This window comes from Thamnophis elegans, chromosome 5, assembly GCF_009769535.1.
Source record: "Thamnophis elegans isolate rThaEle1 chromosome 5, rThaEle1.pri, whole genome shotgun sequence".
Taxonomy (NCBI): domain Eukaryota; kingdom Metazoa; phylum Chordata; class Lepidosauria; order Squamata; family Colubridae; genus Thamnophis; species Thamnophis elegans.
Window position 1 is genome coordinate 18,671,440 of NC_045545.1, and position 9,793 is coordinate 18,681,232.

Sequence of the window (9,793 nt, forward strand, 5' to 3'; positions counted from 1 at the left end):
AAAAAAGTAAGAAAAAGAAAAAAAACTAGTGTGTGTATGGAGTGATTGTGGTTGTATTTAAAAGTCTCACAGCTCAAGGATAGAAACTATCTTTAACCCTGTTGTCTTCTGCCTGATGGTAGAAATGCAAAGAGACACTGATCAGGATGTGAATCATCTCTGAGTATCTTCTTTACTCTGCTAAACCAGTGAGATCTGGCGATATCATCCAGTGGTGTCAGAGGGCAACTAATGGTTTCTTGTGCCGAATTGATCACTCTCTGTAGTGCCTTCCTGTCCGCAGCTGTTAAACCAGCATACCATACGGTAATACAATATGAGAGGACACTTTCTATGGTGGAACTATAGAAAGAGGTCATCAGCGTTGTTCCACCTGATTTTTTCGCAGGACTCTAAAGAAATGAAGTCTCTGTTGGGCCTTTCCAATCACCAGAGACGTGTTGTTTTTCCAGGTGAGATCTTGACTAATAAACACTCCCAAGAATTTAAAAGAGGAAACCCTCTCAACACAGCCCCCCTCAATATACAGTGGGGCAGGTTCCTCTCTGTGCTTCTGGAAATCTAGCACCATCTCCTTTGTCTTACTAGTATTTAGATGTAAGTTGTTTCTTGAGCACCATGCGGATACCTTCTGGACATCTTCCCTGTATGCTGATTTGTCCCCTCCAGTTATGAGATCCAGCACTGTTGTGTCGTCTGCAAACTTTAATATGATGATTTATAATTATATATATATATATATATATATGATTTATTATAATGAGGATTATATAGCAATAAAGCCAAACAGCTACATTCTGTGGGGATTATCACAATACGTTTGCAGACATATGAACATAGAGAACAATGTGCTTGCAAAATTTGGAAGGAGTGAACCAAAAGCCAACATCTGCTTTCAAATTTGAATTGCTTTTCTCAGGGAAGACTGCAGCTAAGATGGCAGAAGTGGAGCAGAAAAAGAAGCAAACTTTCTGGAAATTCACCTATCAAGATGTTGACCTGGATCAGCTCCTCAACATGTCTTATGAACAGCAGATGCAATTATATAGTGCCCACCAGTGCTGGAGGCTGAATCATGGTTTGTGCTGCAAACAACACTGACTGATCACACACACATCTCCACAAGGCCAAGAAGGAGGCATCTCCCATGAAAAAGCCAGAAGTGGTGAAGAGCCACTTGTGTGACATGAGGTGGCACAGTGGTTAGAGTGCAGTACTGCAGGCCACTTCAGCTGACTGTTATCTGCAGTTCAGCAGTTCTAATCTCACCGGCTCAAGGTTGACTCAGCCTTCCATCCTTCCGAGGTGGGTGAAATGAGGACCCAGACTGTGGGGGCGATATGCTGACTCTGTAAACCGCTTAGAGAGGGCTGAAAGCCCTATGAAGCGGTATATAAGTCTAACTGCTATTGCTATTCTTCCAGAGATGGTGGGCAGCAGGGTAGGCATATCCAATGGGAACACCTTTAACCAAGTGGAGATCAGGCCTGAAGTATTGTAATTGGCCACTATTTGGGAGAATTTTCCATCACACACAAGCCCAGGTTGACCTGGGATCGGAATCACCCACTCATCTCAGTTCATTCCTCTTAAGCAGGGATGTAAAACCCGTGTCATCATTTTGTCACATGACATATTGCAACTTTTTTCCTTTTCACTAACCTGGGGGTGGGGGTAGCCAGAGGTGATGCATCCGGCCTGTGGGCCATGAGTTTGGCATCCCTACTCTAAAATGAGGGTTTTAGGGAAGAATATTTTTTATGTGTAAATAAAAACAATTCCCAAACAAAAGAAACTGAATCGTTGGAAAACCTACGCAAAGTAATGATCAGAAATAGTAAAGGCAGTTTTTGACGCTCTTGCCATACGGAACACAAAGATTTCACATTACCATCTATGGCTCAGGGAAACTTTACAGAATATCTGCAGCTCTAACTTTTATATGAATGAGAAGAAATAGTGGTTTCTCTTATTGAAGTTTGTCATTAGGCAAAAGAAGTCACATTCTAAAAATGTGAAGAGCAAAATTGTCTCATTAACATCCACAGACCTGCTACTTCCATTTCCTTTTGTTTCTCCTAACAAGCTACAGATTTTTTTAAAAAAAAACAGCCATCATTCTCTTCCTTTTTCTTGCAGAACAGGACTAAACCCTACCTAATCCACTGCGTAGAACATGAACTCCAATGTTAGTGAGATATTCCTACTGCTGAAAGAAGTTGTTGGATTCCTTAAGTAGAATTATTCTACATTCAGGGAAGAAAATGTATTGGTCCAAGTACAACTTTAAGTGACATAAAGAGAGAAGTGCCTTCTCTAAGAACAATCTAAGCACTACTATTTGTGCTTCATTTGTCTTCATTTTTTTCAGAAGAGAAACTAGGGAAGCCAAGAGAAAAATGTCTTGTCCAAGACTTCAGATGGAATTCACTGAAAAGGTTAACCCTTCCAATGATGGTAATTTGCCTCCTAAATTTCAGACTTCACTACCTAAAAGAAATTATCTGTTTCCCACTCCTTTCTCCTCCAATGCATTTCTCATGTGTATCAATTTATTTCCTTCCACTAGACCCTTGGAAAGATGGTTTCTGTCTCTAATAGAAGAATTGGTTCAGAGGATTCTTTGCTTTCATTATTTGCTCCAGGTATATAATATCCCTGGACCAAAGGAAAAATAAAATACATTTTTAAAAAAAGATCTGTTGAGAACGAGACAATGCATGAGACATCTGGATAATGTTTGATGTGGCAGTGCTTCTCCAAATTCCCTTTCAGCTTGCTGCTGTGTTCAAACCTGAGAGTTTCCCCCTCCTTCCTCTAGTTACATTTGATGTCCAGGTGCAGGTGTGCTCTCATGTAAATCCTCTCCAGATGTTGCCACACATGTGTATAAATCTCCAGCTTTCATTTTTATGAGCCAAACACATCATGTTCACCTAACTCATGCCTATTATAGGATTTCTAAGCACTCTAGCCTTCAGGACTCCCCATAAAAATAACAGTCCTATTAAAAGACAAAAGGGAGAGTGAAAACGCCCCATTTTGGCTTTCAAAATTAAAACATTCAAGGTTTTTAATAGAAAAATAAAATTACCACTTTTATAGCAGGGCACTTCAGGGTTTTTCAAAAGAAGCTTTTAGTGGATTCCTTTCTCCATGTCTTCGCTCTGTCACAATTGGCTTGGTCTGGCCATAAGCAGACTTGGGAACATATTTTATTGCTGCCCCATTCTTAATAAGGTGCTTATTTTAACTGAATTTGATGTGATTTGTAATCAGTAAAAATAAACAGGATGAAAGGAAGAAAATCACTAAACCCTTGATTTATGGTAGTAGGTTACAGAAGTGCCTGGAGGTAGAATGTTCATCTGAGCACCACCATTTTTTTAATTGCTTCCTATGTCAATATAATTTTTCTTGATTTCTTCACTGAAGTCAATTTCCCAAGGAGAGGAGAGGATGGGGGGGATCCAAAAATATGAAATAATTATTGGGGTTATATTTTAACTGATTAATCCATTGAATGAAAAGTGTTAGAAAAACATCTGATCATTTTAACCTGTGCAGGCTGTCATCCCCCCCCCCCCACTCTAACTCTTCAAGTTACTTAGACAATTTTGACACGTAAAAGATGTTCTGATGAAAAGTGACAGTATGCAGGTTAAGGCATTTGGGAACAGTCAAGGCAGTTTTAATGAGTCACAAACAGGTGTGGTGGTAAAGCTTTTATATACTCTGAAGTGCTTCTTCTCAATCACCTCCAAAGCATAGCCAAGGTCTATTCAGAACTTTGAAGTATAATGATTTAGAAAGAAACAGAACTAAATATTTGTACAAGAATTAGGCATAGTTTCCTGGACTAAAATCCCTACATAACCATCACAAACGACCTTGGTTTATCTATATCTAACTTCAGAGGCCATAAAATAGCAATAACAATAGCACTTAGATTTACATACCACCTTACAGTGCTTTACAGTCCTCTCTAAGCAGTTTACAAACTCAACATATTACTTCCAACAATTTTGGGTTCTCATTTTATTCACCTTGGAATAATGGAAGGCTGAGTCAACCTTGAGCCTGGTTTGATTTGAACTGCCAAGTTGCAGCAGCCTGCAGTCAGCAGATGTAGCTTGCAGTACTGTACTCTAACCACTGAGCCACCATGAAAAGAAGCTGCTTTTCTCTTTGTAGTGTCTTACAAACTGGGTCTTTTCTGGAGAAAAAGCATTGTGGACAAGGAGGTCAAGAGATCACTTATAGCTGAGACAGTGTTTCTCAACCTTGCCAACTTGAAGATGTATGGTCAACAACTCCTAGAATTCACCAATCAGTCTATGAAGAAGGATCATTCATGGTAAGGCATGCAAATCTGGTATGCCAATAAGCAATACAGAGGCTGAAGCAGCCATCTACCCTGCTGTCCCCTATCATTCTGGCAAACCAAAAGTGCCTTAGCAGTGTTCAATAGAGCCCTGGATTCTCACCCCAATGATTCAATCCCAATTGTAACAGAGGAAGAAAGAAAGTGTATGAAGGGTATCAAGTAAAAATAAAAACATGAATTCCCACCACTTTTAAAATACTATTGTACTTTTGACTACTCCTTCTCATGCATTTTTGTTGGCCAGTCACTAAGTCATGTCCAACTCTTCACGACCCATGGACCACAGCATGCCAGCCTCTCCCTGTCCTCCATTGTCTCTCTAAGTCTGCCCAAATTCATGTTCACTATGCTGATGACACTATCTAACCAGCTGATCTTCTGTCATTCCTTTCTCTTTTTGCCTTCTTCTGAAAAATAAGCAATAGTATATTTATTTATTTATTTATTTATTTATTTATTTATTTATTTATTTATTTATTAGACTTATATACCGCTTCATAGGGCTTTCACCCCTCGCTAAGCGGTTTACAGATTTTTAGCAAATTGAGTCAGCAAATTGCCCCCACAGTCTGGGTTCTCATTTCACCCACCTCAGAAGGATGGAAGGCTGAGTCAACCTTGAGCTGGTGAGATTTGAACCGCTGAACTGCAGATAACAGTCAGCTGAACTGGCTTGCAGTACTGCACCCTAACCACTGCGCCACCTCGGCTCCTTATGTAGGTACACCTTTGCTCAGGAAGAGAAACATATAATTACAATCATAGGTTCTTCAATAATTTGCATCTAGGTTGCCATCAAGGCTGTGCCTCTATCCATTTTGACAGATTTTCATTCATTCTGAAACAAGAGCCAGAATACTACAGAGCCTCTTAGTTGGTCTGGGACAATCAGACACTACAGGTAGTCCTCAATTTACAGCAGTTCATTTCGTGACCTTTCAAAGTTCAACGGGACTGAAAAGAAGTGACTTCTGACTTATTTTGCACATATACAAACATTGCAGCATTCCTATAGTCACATGACCAAAATTCGGATGCTTGGCAACCTACTCATATTTATGACAGTCGCAGTGTTGCAGGGTCATGTGATCACCTTTTGCGACCTTCTGTCAAGTAAGGTTGACAAGATTCGCTTCAAAACCATATTACTAACTTATACTAACTTAACAATTGCAGTGATCCACTTAACAACCATGGCAAGGAAAGTTGTAAAACGGGACAAAACTCACTTAGCAATTGTCTTGCTTAGCAACATAAATTTTACGTTCAATTGTGGATGGTAAGTTGAGGACTACATGTATAATAACCCTAAAAAACCTCTTGGACCAAAGTATTTATTTTTGTACATGTTGAAATATGTGCCTGTAAAAGTAATACCCTGTTTTCCCAAAAATAAGCCCTCCCCAAAAAATAAGTGTCATCTAAAATACATGCAAAGCCAGTCCCTGCCATTTCCTGGGGGGAAAGGGGGGAATATGCCCCACGTGTCCCACATGTATCTGCCATCCACATGGAATGGCCTTGTGGAGGCTGCTCCCAAAAATTCTAGCTACCACGGCCCTTCTCTTAGTGGTGGCCACAAAAGAGTAGCGGCCCAGTGACGCTAAGGTTGTCAAGAGCGTGCCAGAAACAAAGACAGAATTTACAGCCCTCTCTGCATCAGGATACTGCGGGCTGAGGTCATGGGGCCTCCTGCATCTCAAAAATAATAAGACCTCCCCAAAAATAAGGTCAAGTGCTTATTTCGGGGGTCAACAGAAAATAAGACCTCCCCTGTCTTATTTTTTTGGGAAAACATGGTATAGGTACTTCACTTTATGTATGTATGTATGTATGTATGTATGTATGTATGTATGTATGTGTTTGTTTGTTTGTTTGTTTGTTTGTTTGTTTGTACAATTTATAGGCCACCCAATCCCAGAGGACTCCGGGCGGCTCACAACGAAGGAAGAAGGAATAATAAAAAATGAAAATAAAAAATAAAAAACAAGTTAAAATCAACACACATACATTCGTTATGAACGGGGCTGGACCTCAACAATGAGGTCAACAGCCCCAGGCCTGCCGGAATAGCCAGGTTTTAACAGCTTTTCTGAAGGCCATGAGAGTGGGTAAGGTCCAGATTTCTGGGGGTAGCTCATTCCAAAGGGTCGGAGCAGCCACAGAGAAGGCTCTCCTCCGGGGAGCCGCCAGCCGACATTGTCTGGCTGACAGCATCTGAAGGAGGCCCACCAGCCTTTCTTCCCTTTTCGATTCACTGTTATTGGGAGATCTATCAAATGCTTTTAGTGTCACATTCAATGGACTGACCTTTGTTGTGCATATAAATAAATTGAAACTGAAAAGAGCCTTGTGATTTTGAGTCTAAGATGGAAAAAAATACTCTGATTAACCATTAGATGAGAGCAGGGCTAGAGCTCTCTGTATCTCTTTGCTGTCATCTGTGGACACATCTGGATTTTTGTACTTTAGAAGTGGGAACCATACATGGACACGAACATTGTAATGGTGAAAGTGCAAGCAAGCAACCTAGCAGGCAGGTTGTCTGTTAAAAAGCATTAACATTTTTAAGGGGACATAATGTGTGCATTTAGTCTTTTAATGGGAACTAAAAATTTATGGCTTAATACGAGCGTACTGAATATTCAGATTCATGCTTTCTTAACTACTCCCAGACCTAATCGAGTTTATAAGCCTTTGAGTCATTTGATTTATTATTTGCTTATTTATATCCCATCCTGAAAAGCTGGATAGTATTTGTGAGGTTCACAAGTGGTTTTCAATGCAAGTAATCAGATCCAGATGGGTTTAATTTCAACAAGATGGCTGCATCCTCTGCCTTTAGATGAGGCTAGACAACTCATGATCCATTGGGCCATCCTTTCAATGATATTTCTTCACCTAAATACTAAGACCGTGGGCATATAGCTATGGTTCTGGTTTTAAAATTAAAGAAAACATTTTATTGAAGAAGAGAGATGGGTAGCAAGACAAATATAGATGCTTTCCCTATAACAGGATGTTTGGGATGAAAACACTGTGGTTAATCTGCCATTCTTTAATACTCTGACGTTTCCACTTCTTTTTCCTCAGCTTAAAGAAACATACAGCTGACCAGGCTGGAATACCCATTTCTCCAGATAAATCAGCACATTCTCTGTAGTTTGTCTTTGTGTTTTATGTATAGTGAGAGCAACTTCACCTTCTGATAAACTGAGCATAATTCTTTTTTCCCCCCGGAATTAAAGAACTTTATAAAATCTGAATTTACATAATAGTCTGAAGTAAGAAAAACTGTATAAAAGGGGAAACCAAACTGTATATGGGGTGCTGCAGACCCGGGAACAACCGAGCTATGTCTCATCCTTCCCGTTCTTTCTTTCTTCAATAAAAACTCATAATTTCCAGGCAGGTGTCTTCACAAAACTTTCTTTTAGCGTCGGTGGTGACTCCCGGCTGGGAACGGACCGGAAACCTTTGCCTTCTAACAAAATGACAGAATTTAATTAAATTTATGGAAAAGGACTATGGGCAACATGATAGCAGTGTTTGAAGGGCTACTACAAAAGAAGAGGGGCACAGCCTATTTTGGAAGGCACCTGAAGGCAAGAGAAAAAGTAATGGGTGGAAGATCATATCATATCATATCAGCATAATTCTTGAAATTGTGACAATGTCATTATTGAATACATCAATGCTTATCTTTGCTACAATGTGATTTTTGGGTTCTTCCATGATCTTCTGAATTATATTGCAAAACAGGGAGTATTTCTTCAATTCCTGCTTATGTGGTGACAATCCAGAGTTCAATCAGTCAATCAATCAAATTTGATCAATCAATCAATCAATCAATCAATCAATCAGGGAATTATGTTGAAAATGAGTAATGTTATCTCCTTCACTGGCAGCATTTAAGGAACAATATTATTTCATCATTCTAGGGAAGTGCTTAATGCATGTGGAATAGATTTTCATCATCATTTCATTGAGAAGAACCAAGATACAGCTCTTGCAGAACAGTTCTGTAGGATTATGAAATGCTGGGTGGGTAACATCTGCACACAGGTAATTTTATTTCCTCATTGTGATTTTTATGAATTTTGTGTTCTCTAAAGAACTTAAAATATCATCCTTCTTCCTCACTTGACTACATGTTTCTCTTCAATTGTAACTTGGCAAAGATTCTCTATAATTATGATTTTTTTGATGAATACATTCTTTATACCATCATCATTTTGTATTTCTACAACTGGTAGAAGCTGACAGAAATTTCCCCAAAATTCTCATTCTTGACACATATATCAAGAAGAGTCCAATCGATGGCCTCAAAGCTCTCCTTCCTAATCATGAGGGTCTCATCCCAAACAATAAACCTTGCATGTTGAAGCAAATTTGCAGTATTGGAGTTTTTTCATGCTATAAAGAACATTTTCATTCACTTGGAGGAATATCTTGAATCTTGAATGTGCTGTTCTATCAGCAGGCCTCATTGATGCTGCAGTACTGAATGATGCTAAAGCAATAGCAACATCTCCATCACCCCAGGAGGATCAAAATGATAACAAATGTCTTTCCTATTCATCCTGATGCATCAATGACAATTAGTCAACAGGGATTCATTGTGTGTATAAATTATTGCTGTTTTTCTCTGCTAAATTGTGCTTCATGCAATAATTCCTGATTGCCACCGTTTTAATTAATTGTAGCAGTGGTAAGATTCAATTTTTTTTTACTACCTGTGGGTGTGGCTTGGTGGGCATGGCAGGGGAAGGATACTGTAAAATCTCAATTTCCTCCCCACTCCAGGGGAAGGTTACTACAAAATCCCCATTTCCTGCTGCTCAACTGGGATTCAGGAGGCAGAGAACAGATGGGGGTGGGGCCAGTCAGAGGTGGTATTTACCGGTTCTCTAAACTACTCAAAAATTCTGCTACTGGTTCTCCAGAATTGATCAGAACCTGCTGAATGCCACCTCTGAATTGTACCATTTTTGGGGTTTTGGTAAGTTATATTCTTCAAGTCTTTTTTTGAATGTCTCAATTTTTTCTTGGAAATACAGAAGAACTGGTTCATGCTATCTCAGACTGAACATGATGTTAGGATTATTGATCACTTGATTTGCAGGAAATCTTCAGATACTGCGTTCTTGAACTAGTTCCACAATTGTTGTCAATTGTCGAATTCAATGTTTGTTAGCAAGATGACAAACAAATCTCTCATTGCTCTGGGGATTCTTTTCCTGAGGTACCTTAGTTCAAAAATTATCACTTTATAATGTACCATTTCACCCAGGTAAAGATCACAACAAGTATTTTAGTAATATATAGATGCAGGCAACTTGCAACAAACTCCCATCATTTCCAGACCATACACCCAGCAGACAATGATGAGGGGAATGTATATCC

General features: G+C 39.4%; 1 pseudogene; it reads left to right on the forward strand.

The window, feature by feature from the left end:
* Nucleotides 1-927: 927 nt before the first annotated feature.
* Nucleotides 928-8,974, forward strand: LOC116508935 (annotated as a pseudogene).
* Nucleotides 8,975-9,793: the final 819 nt, after the last annotated feature.